The 16,760-nt window shown below is 41.1% G+C and overlaps 1 protein-coding gene across 5 annotated transcripts in view; it reads left to right on the plus strand.

Moving 5' to 3' along the window:
• Positions 1 to 16,760, plus strand: part of SGCZ (sarcoglycan zeta) — a 4,310,842-nt gene that overhangs the window by 778,897 nt on the left and 3,515,185 nt on the right. For all 5 annotated transcript variants that reach the window (XM_069200738.1, XM_069200719.1, XM_069200747.1 and 2 more), the window contains one exon: positions 16,146 to 16,236. The gene's annotated coding sequence lies outside the window, so the exon portion shown is untranslated. The remainder of the gene's footprint in view (positions 1 to 16,145; positions 16,237 to 16,760) is intronic.

Raw genomic sequence — 16,760 nt, forward strand, 5'->3', positions numbered from 1 at the left:
AAGTTCTGGAATCTGAGAGAAGCCACAAATTTCCTTCCACCCAGCGTTCCCACAAGTCTCCCAATAAAAATGGTACCTCACTTGTGTGGGTAGGCCTAGCGCCCGTGACAGGAAATAGCCCAAAACACAACGTGGACACATCACATTTTCACAAAGAAAACAGAGCTGTTTTTTGCAAAGTGCCTACATGTGGACTTTGGCCTCTAGCTCAACCGGTACCTAGGGAAAACTAGCAAACCTGTGAAGTGTTGAAAACTAGAAGCCTAGGGGAATCCAAGATGAGGTGACTTATGGGCCTCGACCAGGCTCTGTTACCCAGAATCCTTTACAAATCTCAAAATCTGGTCAAAAAACACTTTTTCCTCTCATTTCGGTGACAGAAAGTTCTGGAATCAGAGAGGAGCCACAAATTTCCTTCCACCCAGTGTTCCCCCAAGTCTCCCAATAAAAATTGGTACCTTATTTTTGTACTGCCCGCGAAAGGAAATGCACCAAAACACTATCTGGACACATCAAAATTATCAAATACAAAACTACCTGTTTTTGCAGGGGGCACCTGCGTTTTTGGTCCTGGGCTCAGCAGTCATCTAGGGAAACCTACCAAACCCAGACATTTCTGAAAACTAGACACCCAAGGGAGTCCAGGCAGGTGTGACTTGCGTGGATCTCCCTATGTTTTCTTACCCAGAGTCCTCAGCAAAACTCAAATGTAGATAAAAAAATCACATTTTCCCCACATTTCTGTGTGGGATCACCGCACAGGGATACCTCATTGGTGTAGCTGGACCAAGTGCTTGTGACAAGGAAGAGCCAAAAACATGTTGAAATTGAGGGGGAACCAAAGCGGGTCCGAAAGTGCAGTTTGAAAAAAAACATTTTTAGGCTGACAAGTGCAGAAGAATTTTTATCGGTATAGATGAGACAATGCTGGGTGGTAGGAATTTTGTGGAATCCTGCAGATTTCGGAAGGTTCCATCACATAAATGTGGGAAAAATGTGTGATTTCCAGCAAAGTTGGAGGTTTACAGGGCATTGTGGGTAAGAAAATGGTGTGGGGTGCATGTGAAACACACCACCCTGGAATCACCCAGATGTTTAGTTTTCAGATGTGTCTAGATCTTGTGGATTTTTCTACATGGCAGCATCCCAAAGTCCATAAAGTGCGGCCCTCACCATTTCAAGGGGGACAATTTTGAGAGTTAGCCAAGCTCTCATGGCCCAAATGTAAAACCAAAACCCAAAAAAATCTAATATCCTCTTGCTTGCCATGGGATAAGATGTTTTAGTGTGTGGGGGAGAGCTGAAAGACAGTTACCCCATTCAGTTGGGGTGGGGGCATAACCAGGCCATACTGGTTGGTAGTCACCACCCCACTATTTGTTTTTTAATTCCCTGGAATCTAGTAGACTTTCTCCCCCCCAGAGTGTGGATCAGGGGTAATTGCCCCATCTGCCCACTGGTGGCCAGAACAACTTTGGCCCCATTTATTTGGGGTGGGGGTATGGCCATACCCCCACCCTCTTATTTTGGGAAAGAAAACCTTCCCTGGTCTCTGGTGGGCTTTCTGACCCCCTTGGGGGCATATGGGCCTTCCACAAATAGCCCAATATGCCCCCAAAGGGGGTAGATATGGCCAACAGTAATGTGCCCCCATGGGGAGTGACCTTTACCCAAGGTGCTGCCCCCCTAAAGAAAACACACACATACACACACACCAATCCCTGGTGCCTAAGTGGTTTCTGACCTCCCGGGGCAGATCGGCCTAATAGAAATACGCCGATCTGCCCCCAAGGGGAGTAGAAATGGCCTAAAATAAATTTGCCCCCCCAGGGAAGCGACCCTTGCCCAAGGGGCCACTCCACTTGCGTGAAATTGGTGCAAAAAGAAACATTCCTGTGCCTAGTGATTTCTGCCCCCCTTGGGGGCAGATTGGCCTAACAAAAGTCGGCCGATCTGCCCCCAAGAGGGGCAGAAATGGTCTAAATTCAATTTGCCCCCCAGGGGAGCGACCCTTGCCTAAGGGGTTGCTCCCTACATTTAAAAGAGAAAAAAAAAAATGATCATGGTGCCTAGAGGTTTCTGCCCCCACAGGGGCAGATCGTCCTAATAACAATAGACTGATCTGCCCCCGGGGGGGGCGAAATGGCCTAAAATAAAATTCACCCCCCCGGGGAGTGACCCTTGCCTAAGGGGTCGCTCGGGCAGATTAGCCTAACAAAAATCAGCTGATCTGCCCCCAAGGGGCAGAAATGGTCTAAATACAACTTGCACCCCAGGGGAGCGACCCTTGTCTAAAACTCCCTAGTGTCTAGTGGTTTCTACCCCACCTGGGGGCAGATCAGCCTAATAAAAATAGGCCGATCTGCCCCCAAGGGGGGCAGAAAATGCCTTGAAAAAAATTGCCCCCCGGGTCGCTCCCCTTATGCCAATTTTTTATCCTAAAATAAATCCCTGGCGTCTAGTGGGCATTTCAGAAGCCGGATCGCTTCATGATCCGGCTTAGACTTCAAAGGATAGGAAATTCCTTCCTTCCCTTTGAAGCCTCTCAGGCCCCCATCACATGATCGGAAGAGAAATGCTTTGCATTTCTCTTCCGATCGCACTGGAAAGCTGAGCTTCCAGCTCGATGAGGAAGTGGCCTCTGATGAGGTCAGCACGCAATCGCGCGCTGATGTCATCAGATGTCACTGAGGGGGTCGGGGTTGGGGTGAAAGGGAAGCCTTGGGGGGGTGGGAGGGAAGCCCTAGCACTCCCTCTGAGCTCCAGGCCAAGGATGTAATGGTTACGTCCTCGGCACAGGAGCACTGTGCCGGTGGACGTAATCTTTACATCCCCAGCACAGAAGGAGTTAAAAGAAAGAACAATTTTTTCTTTAAAGAAATTGGGGCAGCTTAAAAAATTTCAATAAAATGTTCCCTTCGACTTCTGCCTACTCCCCCTGACTCTTTTACTCAAATTCACAAAGAGTTAAAGGTCCAAAGGGGAACCTTTTGAATCCCTTTTCTTTTATCGAATAAGATACTACCCCACCATCTGAGTCAGTAACTTTTCTGTGTCTTGCATCCTGAATTACAGTTGCAAATCCTGGATACATCTGTTACAGAATCACAATTTGGAAGGGATGCCCACTACACCCTCCTACCAAATTGTGATTTGTTTTCCAGGCACTAACCCATTTTAAAAGGGAGTAAAATTTATTAACTCCTAAAAGGGTTTTGGTACATGGGAAAAATCTTTTTGGTGGCTGCAAACTCTGACTCAGGAGTGTTTGGGACCGCAAAAAGGTTTCATATATCTAGTTCCTAATTATTTAGGACACATTTAATTTGGTGAGTTATTCAATTCAATTATTCTGTTCTGATTATTACCTTAAATTAATTTAGATTTTTATTTTACATTTAAATATTTGTAATATTGTTTACGAATGAAAGACCTTTGCTATGTTTTGCTCTACTCTACAATGAGTAGGCCACTGCCACTGTGGCAGATATCAGTATACATGCTAGTGCTAACTTTACACTAGTAAATTCTGACTTCCTAATTTCAGTGGGTGGAGACATGTAACTCTACGCTTCGATGAAAATCCACACATGGAAATGATGAGCAGCATAAAAGTGTAGACTTTTACTTATATGCAGTAGATTTACCCACGAGTATTTCTACCTGTGAATTTACCTTTGTGAATAGCAAATATAGCTTCAATTCCAGACAATATAGTCTCGCCAGACTACCTGATTGAGGCCTTACTGTCCTTTCTACCAAATTATGCTGACTAAGAGATGATATTAACTGATGATTTTAACTCATCAGAGGAGATTGTGGCTTCAAGACTACCACTGGAACATCTTAAAGGAAATCTTCTCACCTTAAAGTAGTCAAAACATGAGGATTCATTTACTAGAAGCGTGGCATAGCCTGGGAATGCAAGACATAAATGGTTGGCTGCTGAGTGATAGAACCATCAATTATATCTGCCATGTATGTAGCCATAATGTTACACAAGTGTTAGAAATGGGGTCTTTGGTTGACAGTCAGGTTACCCCCTGTTCAAGCAAGGACCCTCACTCTAGTCAGGGTAAAAGAGAATCACCCTTAGCTAAACCCTGCTTACCCCCTTGGTAGGTTGGCAGAGCAGTAGGCTTAACTTCAGAGTGCTAGGTGTAAAGTATTTGTACCAACACACACAGTTACTTAATGAAAACACTGCAAAATAACACCAGTTTGGAAAAATAGGAAATATTTATCTAAACAAAACAAGACCAAAACAACACAAATCTGAAACACACAAGTCAAGTTATGAATTTTTAAAGATTAAACTCAAAAATAGCGCTTAGAACACAAAATTCTTCGATGAGGTGTTAACACAGCATCGTGACGGAGCCGTTCCCAACAAGCCGACACCAGCGGCACTGGACACGGAGTCGCGTAGACCCCCAAGTACAGTACCTTTGGTGAAGAGTGAAAACAAGTCAATGTGCGAAGTCGGGGATCGCGGCTTCTGTGCGAAACGTTGAATCTGTGCATGAGCGGTGTCGGTCACGACGTGGTGCGGCGACTTCCACGGAGTCGCAGACTTCAGCGGGGCTGCAGCGGCGTCGAGCCTGCGAAGGTCGTCGCGTTCCAGCGAAGATTATGGAGTCGGTTGCAGGCGGCGTCACCGGATTCAGCAGCGGCGTTGGTCTGAAGTTGTCCGAAGTCTATTTCCTTGGATTTTCACCAGCTTTCCTTTCAAGGACTGGATAGGGCACCACTTGTCAGAGCAGGAGCCTCTCCAGAGACTCCAGATGCTGGCAGAGAGAAGTCTTTGCTGTCCCTGAGACTTCAAACAACAAGAGGCAAGCTCTAAATCAAGCCTTTGGAGATCTCTTCACAAGATGGAAAGCACACAGAGTCCAGTCTTTGCCCTCTTACTCTAGCAGAAGCAACAACTGCAGGATAGCTCCACAAAGCACAGTCACAGGCAGGGCATCTCTTCTTCCTCAGCTCTTCAGCTTTTCTCCAGGCAGGTTCCTCTTGTTTCCAGAAGTGTTCTGAAGACTGTGGTTTTCGGTGCCCTTCTTATACCCAATTTCTCCTTTGAAGTAGGCCTACTTCAAAGTAAAGTCTCTTGGGAATGTGAAATCCTGCCTTGCCCAGGCCAGGTCCCATACACTCACCAGGGGGTCGGAGACTGCATTGTGTGAGGACAGGCACAGCCCTTTCAGGTGTAAGTGACCACTCTTCCCCTCCCTCCTAGCACGGATGGCTCATCAGAAAATGCACACTACACCCCAGCTCCTTTTGTGTCACTGTCTAGTGTGAGGTGCAACCAGCCCAACTGTCGAACTGACCCAGACAGGGAATCCACAAACAGGCAGAGTCATAGAAATGGTATAAGCAAAAAAATGCTCACTTTCTAAAAGTGGCATTTTCAAACACACAATCTTAAGATCAACTTTACTAAAAGATGTATTTTTAAATTGTGAGCTCAGAGACCCCAAACTCCACATGTCCATCCGCTCCAAAAGGGAATCTACACTTTCAGATTTAAAGGTAGCCCCCATGTTAACCTATGAGAGGAACAGGCCTTGCAACAGTGAAAAACGAATTTTGCAATATTTCACTGTCAGGACATATAAAACACATTAGTATATGTCCTACCTTAACCATACACTGCACCCTGCCCTTGGGGCTACCTAGGGCCTACCTTGGGGGTGCCATACATGTAAGAAAAGGGATGGTTTGGGCCTGGCAAGTGGGTACCCTTGCCAAGTCGAATTTACAGTTAAAACTACACACAGACACTGCAGTGGCAGGTCTGAGACATGATTACAGAGCTACTCATGTGGGTGGCACAACCAGTGTTGGAGGCCCACTAGTAGCATTTGATCTACAGGCACTGGCACCTCTAGTGCGCTTTACTAGGGACTTACTAGTAAACCAAATATGCCAATCATGGATAAGCCAATTACATACACATTTTGTAAAGGAGCACTTGCACTTTTGCACTGGTTAGCAGCGGTAAAGTGCCCGGAGTAACAAAAACAGCAAAATCAGAGTCCAGCACACATCAACACCTGGGAAGCAGAGGCAAAAAGTTAAGGGAGACCACGCCAAGGATGAAAAGTCTAACAATGAGGTTACACCATTGTTTCATTAGAGACATGTAAGCTCACTCTGAACTTTAAAATTGAAATGACACCTGAGACTGACAATATGCCACAGTTCATCTTAATAGGTCTAGATATACCCAGAGTAAAATAGGAAAGGACATTTAACATACTAATGAGTGTCCACAACTAAAGAGAAAAAGATGAAATGCAAGTAGTGAAACCAATGTTGGAAAATAATTAGCCCACACAGAGCCCAATTGTGCACTTCCTTTTGCTCATAAGGGTCACAATCTGAACCCGAAAGGTGGTCAGTAGTAACTTGTTTCATATTATCTGAAATAATAGTGCAGACCACAAAGCTACATGCATATGAGGGTACCAACGAGTGGCTGGGAATATTGGAAACTCCAATTGCCACTGATCACTTTATTTATATAAAACATTTAAATAATCACATTTAAATAGAAGTTAGTAATGTGAGTTACATGATGTTTGGAAGTCTTTTAGTAAATCGTTTAATAATGAAGTTCTTTCATAAAGTTCTTTTATTAACAACTCATCTATACAGTATTCAATACAATTACAGGACAATGCATGAATCATGTTCCATAAATCTAATCCCTATTCAATTTTCATTTAATTAAAAGAACACATTAAGAGAACCCATAAAGAGTTCTAGTCTTGAGATGTGAAAGCATAAAACTGTAATAGAACTTCCCATACGGAGAGGTTCAAGAAAAACATTTAAAGTATACATAGTATAGTATCAGAGTAGAATTAAATTGCTTTCAGAGTGAATCCTGGATTCATCAGCAAAGATTCAAATCAAAAGTATCTAAGTCAGAGTGCTCTTAATAAGTCTATAATACTGACTTTCAAGCAGCCTAGGAAAAAAACTCCCTGTCTATCTCTAGTCTAGGAACACGTATTTATACAACTTCAAGAAAAAAACAAATTACCAGTCTCAAGTAAATAACTTCTGGTTTAAGCCAATGAAATATCGATATCTTCATGGGAAAAGGACAGAGTCCATCGATTTTCCAAGTTTTACCAAAGAACATACCAAACACACAATGCATTTAACTAGTTTTTGAAACATTTTCAATATTCTATATTCTTCTTCCTGATGTTCTCATTCTATAAGACAAAGCAAGTCAAGGTAAATGCAATATGTTCCAAGATGAAGTCACTCCCATTCCCGTATGTCTTTCTGTGGCAATGGCTATTCACAAAGAAAAAACTTTTAACATTATTCTAACATTGCAGCTTTTTTACATGGGCCAAATGGGTAAATAGCTAAGATCTAACATTCTCTCTGTTCATTCTACTGTTGCAACAAGACATTTGTGTAATGAGAAGATATACATTTGTGAGCATGATACAGGTCATATGTAACAAAGAGGAAAGAAGGAGAAAGTGAAAAGGAAAAAAAATGAAAGTTACATGCTGGTCAGCAATTTAAGCTAAATGAATGTCTCTGTGCAAGTTTCCATTGCAAAGCTATATTAATATGATTTAGACCTACAAAGTTTGCCATTAAGTTATTGATTATTTTCTTTCCTTGTGAACAAGCTCCCCCTAGGGCACAGGCTGGTTCAACATAGATATAAGCAAACATTTAAAAAAAACTGCTGGCCAATGACATAGGAGAAAGAAGCCATGCCACCCTTTGAACCAACCAAGGTCTTGAATTAAGGCATAAAAAAAGAAGGGCTAACTATAGGAGCAACATTGGTAAATCCAAAAAAACCTTTCTAAAAAACATAGTGGCCATATCTAGTTTTGGGTTGCCAGGACTGAGACATCAGTAGTTTCTGGGCCTTTGTGAACTCTCTGGGCTCAATCAAATATAGTGGTAGTGGTGTAAGACATGTAGCTTGAACACACTATGTAGAATTGTTGTACGTAACTTTGACTGTGGGCCCAAAGGTTGTATCCTAGAGGAACTAATAACTGAGGAGTTTTGTCAGTTGCCTACACAGTCTCCCAGCATTAATCATCCTAAGAATGTTTGCTATACTTATTGATATATTTAGTGAGTATCAGATATGTATCGAAGGCCAGTTACCAGCAAATGAAAAGCACAGGCGAACCAGTGAAGTGAACATTATAAAAATTGTAGAACAGATGGATTCCCAGAGTCCAAGAGCTTGCCCTCAGCTTTGTGTAAACAGATGGCCAATTCTTGGCTTAAAATTCACAAGCACTATGTAAATGTTATTATTTTGCAATATTCTTGATTCATGGAGAGATTCCATAACTCACCCACTATACTATCAGAGTTCCAAAAACGAGCCATCTTTTAGCACATCTTGATTTAGAGGCAAAGTGGCATGCTTTATTGTTCCCAGAAGATCAACAGAAATAGTATGAGTAAAGAGTTTCTACCTTAGTTTTAGTTAGGAGTTAGGCAGATTAGTGACTACCCGGAGACGATTGTGCTACTGGATATGCCGGAAAGCACATGCACAGGGTAAAAGCATCTTTATGCATGCTTTCATACCAGGACATATGTGTATGGTTAAAGTTAGGAGACCACAGCTGACACGGCTGACACCCACAATCTATACTAACAATAGGCTGAAGCAGAGGTCCCTTCTTCCACTCTTTCTATCGACATGGCAGAACCTGCACGCTGGCAGTGGAGATGGTCGACATTGGCACTGCGATTGCTTCGAATAGTGAATGGCCATCAAACCACCTTTACAGATTATGCAGTTTTTAGCCAATTAGCTTGTCATTATTGTTTTTGTTCCTGATTTGTTTTGCTTATTGAAGGGCCTGATCTGGTATCAGTTTGCTGTTCCTTTGCTTTTCTTTTCATGTAATCATGGCATATTTAACTCCCTGCAAGAGTCTTAATTTTGACAGTTAATGAGCATCTTGATCAGTACACATTTGGAAAAGGGGTGTGTGGCAGCTAACAATGGTGAGGTGTTAATTTGACATGGCAGAGCCTGCAAGCTGGCAGTGGAGATGGTCGACTTTGGCATTGTGATTGTTTCGAATTGTGAAAGTCCATCAAACCACCTTTACAGATCTTGCACTATATAGACCACACGAAAGTACTGTTGGATCGCAGAGTACTGTTTAATGGCAAGAGTCACAACTTTTTGTCCTTCTATAAAGATTATTACAGCATGTCTAGTAAAGCACAATCCAACACTAAAATATTGTTCACAACAGTAAACTATGATTTTGTCTACCCCCAATACAGTGCAAACTTTAGAGAATTGTATTGAGCCTAGTAGCCAGCACAAGCGAGGCCCACATTTGATTATGTTTGTCTACTAAATCTTTCGTTGGAACTCTCTCACGATCTTCATAATTTCAAGAACGGCTGAACCAGAGTTATTAAAGGCAAAACTTCTACTGGAAAGACATACAACCTAGCAACCACAGAGCAATCCATGGATTGCGACTTTCTCTAAGGCACTAAACGAATTAAAAAAAGAATGATGAGTGGCACTCGAAGTTATCATGTCAGGACTTCAAAAGGAGACAATGGCCTTTACCTTTAATGAACCGATATGATGAGAATATTTATTCTGCACACAGATTACAAGTGACTTTCAGCCATGTTTCTCTGCAAGCAAAAATATGAACTTCATGTGGCTCAGATCTGGGACAATTAAGACAGTCTTGGGAGCGGTAGAGACTCAGAAATAGGTGCTGCATTTATGAGTGAAAATTAAATCATTGCTCACGCGTTATGCTTTTGCCAGGTCTTTTTATCCATTCAAGAATATTAGGTGGTACCTTTCATTCCAAGGCTTCAGGTGCGGACTTGTTAAAGCCTAATTCGGACATCATTTTGCGTGGAAGGTGGCATGCTAATGTCCGATCAGTTTTGTAAATTGTGTGAGCGTTGTACAGAAGAGATCGAGGTGCAACACATATTAGAACTACGACCTTTTAACATTTCTGTTAATGGATACCCTACCGTACATTGAATATTTTTTTTAGTTTATGAATTGAGACCCAGGACACGTGTTTTTAAATACTAATTTATATGTACAACGCATTTCTCTTTCACATGTAAATAATTACGTTTATGAATGTATTTATATATTCCTTCACACGTAACTCTTTATGTGCCATTAGAATAGATTTTTCCTTCCTGCGATTGCTCATCTATGCCATTTGCACAACAACAGATGCATTTGTGCACATAAAAACGGACAAGCATGTAAAATGTTAACATGACATGGGGAACACGTTTAACCGAGGCCCTGCGAGGACAAAGAAACAGATATTGATTGTATGTCAAGGCCATTGGCATGCTTTGTTTGGCTGCATGACATGTACTACAGTTCCTCAAAGAGCAACAATGAAAGTGTACCATTCCTAAAGAATTAAGCGGAACCGTATTGCATCTGTATAGTTACAAAACTCCTCCTCTTTGTTGTTGTTTCTGGAACAAATAAATCATTTTTCTTTTGACTTCTATTTTCTATATTTGAGTTTGGTTCGTTGGCTGTATAGTGTCTGGAATGTGTGCTTTATGTTATTTTAAAATATATTAATGTTATATGATCATTAGTTTGTCATTATTGTTTCTGTTCCTGATTTGTTTTTGCTTATTGAACGACCTGATCTGGTAGTAGGTTGTTTCTTTGCTTTGTTTCGGTATAAGTTTATCTTACATTTCTATCCCCCTTTTTGTTTTTGAGTAAGCATGGCGTATTTAACTTTCTCCAAGAGTCCTAACTTTGACATTTAATCAGCATCTTGATCAGAACAGCGTGGGAACCACGTGGGATGACAGCTACCATCGATGAGGTGTTAATTTGACATGGCAGAGCCTGCAGGCCGGCAGTGGAGATGGTGTGCACTAAAGCTGCGTTGTCTAGAGACCATGTTTCTCTGCTTGTCCGGGGAATGGGTTACTGGGGCCTCCACTAGAGTTTGCAAGATTGGGAGAGACCATGTTGGATGTGAATTACTTATACTGGTTTCTCATGCAAATAAGTGGGAAATAAGACAACAACCATTTTCAAGAGCCATCAGTTAACCGTTGTAGTATTTTTTCATTTAGAAGTAGTTTTGGAGTGGATTCATTTAATAATATACCGTTTTGTTTATAAAACAATATTTTAGTAGCTGTGGTCAGGTGATCACACATTCAGAACTTAGTGAATGATGGTGATCACATGGTACCTACAGTCTTCTACTACTGGGGCGTCCGTCATTTATGATGCATACGTTTTTTACAATACCACAAATTTGAGACCAAATGATACTGGAAGAATACTATAGACACTTGAAAGTGTTATTATATGTAATTATCAATTAGAGAAAAAGGCAGTGATGAGCCTCCAGCTATGTCCTGGTTGGTGTCCGAGTAAAAGGGAGCTCACTTTTACTCGGATGCCTACGAGGACACAATTGGCTGCTTACCACACCCTTTTTTAGTTTGCTTTAGAGTCAACTCTTCATCAGACTTTGGCTTATTGCTTCTGTTGATGCCACCTATTACTTTATCTGTACCATGTGGGGATAATTACTTATAACAACACTTACAAGTTTCTATAGTATTCTCCCAGTGATATTTCAGCCATCTTTTACAAAGGCCACAGAAATCCTGATCATTCTAAATACCGTTTCTTGCGATGATTTATGCGGAGCGTTGAAAAAGTCACTTTGCGGCGAAACACATGTTGGCTGCCAGTTGATGTGCATAAATTCACAATCAAGTCAAATGTGAACTTTGCAATCTCTTTAGAATAACTATTTCTGGAACCCCTGGCACTGAACGTTTACAAACTCTTATATACTGTGCCTTCTGTTAAATGTATATTTTATTGTGTGTGTAATTGTAAAGCACATGGCTACCCAGAGGCCTCCCAGTGCTACCCAAGGCAAAGAGGGGATAGAGGAAGAGACCTATCTCACACCAGCCAGGCTGCATTGTGCAGGCCTCCTTTCTGAACCCTGCTGCCCCGCTGCACAAATGCCCCGCTGACGTCTACCACATGGTGTGGCTGTGCCCGAGGATCCAAGAGTTCTGGGCTGCTGTGGTGGTAGAGTTAACTGAAGTGCTAGGCTGGAAAGTAACTCTTTCACCTCTGATGTGGTTGCCTGAGGTCATGAAGGGCTCTGGGGGCTTGAGGGCTGGTTGAGCGTTGTTGGGTAGAGCCCCCATGGTGGCCAAAAGAGATATAGCAGCCAAATGGAGAGACACCTTTCCCCCACTCTGTCACAATGGAGATGAAGTGTAGACTGATGCGCAAAGGAAGAGAGACCTGTGTACAAGGCCTGGGGATGTCCCCTGAAACATGGTTGGATATGGGTGAAGTGGCTGGGACAATTCGACTGGGCTTCAGACTGCTTTGTTTTTTTATGCTTGTGTCACCTCTTCAAATGGTTGTCCTATACTATCCTACTTGCTCATACTGTGGTTAATAGTAATGTACACAACTGTAAAATCCGAGTGCTATATTTCGCAAAATTCAAGTAAATTGTTTATTGAAGAAAAGGAAAGTAATGATCCAGATTCTACATCATGTGAGCGCAATAAAGAATCACAATAGGAGCTACCCCATAGCTAAACATTTTTGGGATGTTCATAAAGGCTATCACACTGGTCTCAAATACAATGGGATCAAAAATCGTAAAATACTTTCACCCAGTGGGGATCATGGTTTGACATTACTGAATTGGGAATACAGAATCATCCTACAGTTAGTCACTGAGAGACCATGGGATCACAACTTGGAGGTTGAACTCCATGTACATATATAATGTTTGCACTTGCATTATTTTGATATAAGTTAGAAATTATATGATGACCTTGGTGACCGTATGAATTTAACTAGATAAAATCTATGAGAAGCTGTTATTTTGTGATTTAACTTTGATTGATATCTGTTTCTCTAAATTCGATTTATCACCAATGATTAAGTACCATGTTCTAATATTTGGGCTATGTTCATGGCCAATATAACATGAGTGAGAAGGAGACTAATTTGGAAGATCTTCATCATATTCCATCTAAATTAAATTTATTTGAATGATTAAATTGATGCTGTTTCAAATGAATTATAAGGTTTTTGTACTATTTGTTGTATTATCTATTTTAGATTGAAAATGAATTCAATATTATGTACTAGATACCCTTTAATGGTAACATTTAAAACTATATCGAAACCAATAATATATGTAGGAGGTATATACATGGAGCTGCCTTAGCTTTTAACATATTTCTCTATATTTGTATAACTTTTACATTTATATGTTTCTATATTAGATGATGAATGCACTCTTGATCCACTATAGCACTTTTGTAGAATTTTTCATTTTGGCATAGGGCACTGTAGAAAACGAGAGATATTAGAGAATCTTAAAGTTTTTTATTTTTTTATTAAAAAGAAAAAAATATCTCTTTATGAAAAAAAAGAGAAAACTAATTTTGGAAATTGTCAAAATGATTACAATCTCTAGTTCCTAACTTGAGGATTACTTCTGGTGTGATTTTAGATGTATTGGTTATTATTATGTAAAGTTGCCAAACGATAGGCAAGTTGAAGGAAATGAAATCATTATATGTGAAATGCAACCGAATTATACTCATGTCACCTTGATAGATTGATAAAACATGATGGCAGAAAGGAAAGACCAAAGTCATGTGTGGTTAAAAGTGTAATTGCTTAGAAGTAATGGAGAAAGGACTGTATAAAGAGTATTGTGAGTGACTTACAGGTTGGCCAGGTTGAAGAAGGTCTTTGCTGAAATGCATTGGCTTTCCGTTATGTATGGCTATATGTGATCCCCCATGCTTTATGACAGCTTCTGCTTATCTCCCAAGGGGGGATATATATATATATATATATATATGCACCTACTAGCAGGCGCCATTTGATGGATAGTCACAAAATTTTCAAAATATGAGAGTCGATTCAGCTGCTGTCTTGAAAGCTTTGGGGTAATCCATCAAGCAGAGGCCGAGAAAATGGGGAGGGAGGTTGTCCCAAAATATATTTTCCCTATTAATTTTTCTATAGGGTGTGTCACGTAGGCTCTCATTATCCTAATGAGGCTGCTGGGTTCAGTCGGCAGCATCAACTGAATTGTGGGAAACTGAGTCTAATCCCACACCATGTGACAACTGTTGGCCTAATCCGTTTTCGGCCAACTAACAGCACCTCATCTCTGCCCAAGAGCAGGGATGATTTGTGACAACTGGGTCCGTGACAAGATGACTTCTCAGGAAATTTGTGGTGTATCAGATCTCATTCTTTTCTTTCACTGACATTAGTCTCAAACATGCAAAGACAACCAGAGGCAGAAAATGGTTCAATAAGATTTATTGAAACAACTGTGTCTTAGATAAAATGTCATGAATTGCAATAATTACAATGATGAAACATAATAGAAGCAAAATGGAGACAAGGAAAGTGAAACCGAGGAAAAGTCCCACCATACTGTCGCTATGTGTACTATATGCAGTTCCCACCTAAGCAATGTTCGCGCACAGCATGATGAGCCCTAATCAGCCCTTCAGGATTCCCCCCTGGGAAGACATCGTCCCCCATACCTGAGCAAGAAAGCCTTGTCATCTATGGGAACACCATCCCCATGTAGGCCAGGGAACCGGTAGTTTCAGCAATCAGATGTAGCAAAGTCATTCAGCATGCCCTTGTGGTCATCTGGCTGGAATTTCCCTCTGACATGCATGGGACAGAGAAGTGTTTTTATAATAAAACAACTGAAGTTCTGAGAAAATGTCCCCACATAAGGATGTGTGTGTTTCTGTGAACAACACTGTCTCACTGCAGCCTTGAGGAAAGCACAAAGTGAAAGGACTGTCTTGCTAAGAAGCACAATGATTTCCTAGGACAAAAAAGAACCAGATAAAGAGAATAAAAAACCCACAAATGTGGCTTATTCTGAAATAATAAAATGTAACTGGGCTAAAGGGCACAGGCCTAGTTGCTAAAATTATGTGCCCAGAGACATCACTAAAATGGCTATCCAACAGGTCTTTAGACACACCTACACCCCAAACCACTGAATTAAATTACACCAAATTTAGCGGGAAGCTAGATCTTAGTGTGTAGATTATGCTTTTTGTGATTTGTTCAGTAGTTTTGGAGATATTTAGGGTAAACAATTTATATATCTAGGGACGTGGATCCTCAGCGGATCCACCACGGGTTGAGCCGTGTGGCAATGCAAGAATCATATTCGCTGGCCACAACCTAGAAGAGAAGTTGCTGCCACCATTGTTTTTTTAACTGGTGAACAGTACCCAGGGCTGAATTGTTGGCTTCAATGTGGGTGAAGGAGTCATTATAGGGATTTCCGGATCTAGGGAGGGGAGGGATATAAGTAGGGAACAGACATAAATAGAGTCATATAAAAACATGAAACCTAGGGCTTAGGTAATAGTTACATGAGATAACTGTAATTGCTGCTGGTGAATTTCTGTATTTTTTTAGTTTAAAACATGACATTTTTAATGAACATTTCACCTAACTATAATGTTACTTTAACCTTTATTTTTCTTATTGAATTTCCTTTTTTTTTTTTTTAGGTAAAATATTATTTTGTTACAGTTCGTAAAACCAAACCCCGCTGCCGCACATGTCCTTTGGACTTGCATGGTGGAGGGTTGGCCTCAAAGCCTTGCCTACAGCCAGACCCTGCTTCCAACCTCCCTCAGGCAGCCTTCCCAATGCTGCAAGGTTTGCCACAAGGCCTGGCCCATAGCCAAGCCCTGTGGCCAATCCTCCATGCAGACGGAACTCCTTATGCTGCTCACAGAGTTTGGCCAGGTGCAACGGAGTTTGGCTACAGGCCTTGGTCTGCCTCAAAAAGTCTATACAAAATATATAGGACATTTGCTTTTGGGACCCCCTTCTTTTTCTTGGCTCCTGCTTGACGAATCAATGAATCACCACAAAATGTTTGGAAGGAAGGATCTGAGGTGGATGAACATTTTTTTGGGAAAGTTTTGTGAGGATTCTTAAAATGGTGCCAAAATTATTAGAAAAACAGCTCTGTCTATGGAAAAGCAGACCTAACTTTCTCTCTCTCTCTCTCTCTCTCTAGCGACACTCTACTCTACTTTGGTAGAGAAAAAGACACCGAGGTGAGCAGATTCAGACTGTGGAACCAACCACCAAATCACTTTGTTCTAAAGGTAAGTGAGATAGAATTGGCCTCAATTTGTAAATATGATAACAACATCTACTGACCACTGATCCAGTGTGAGCATCAGCATCGAAAGAAGTCCAGATTTTTTATTTATTTTAAGGCTGTGATATTATGTCTGAAAATGTAAAGGATTGGGATGGAGCCTAGACCAGTTCCACCGATTACAGGCACATTTTGTAAGCTTTCATTGTTTACTTTTGAGTGGAAGGCTGTTACTGGCCTTCCATAAGATAATGTTACATATGATATGCAGCATCAAATTAATTCCTATAGAAAAAAGTGAAAATGTCCCAGGGTCAATGTTTAATACATGCCTGCAATTTGTTCTCCAAATATTATGAATATTCTACATTGTGTGCAAGATGGATATGGTCTAAATTATTCAAATAGGCCACAAAGCAATTGTGGGTCTGTATGTATGATATATATTTGTTTTTCAGGAAGGAAGTGTCACTCACTTCAGACATCTTATCAGAGGATAAGGTGACACCTTACTACCTATGACAAGAT

Source organism: Pleurodeles waltl, chromosome 1_2, assembly GCF_031143425.1.
Source record: "Pleurodeles waltl isolate 20211129_DDA chromosome 1_2, aPleWal1.hap1.20221129, whole genome shotgun sequence".
NCBI classification, from domain to species: domain Eukaryota; kingdom Metazoa; phylum Chordata; class Amphibia; order Caudata; family Salamandridae; genus Pleurodeles; species Pleurodeles waltl.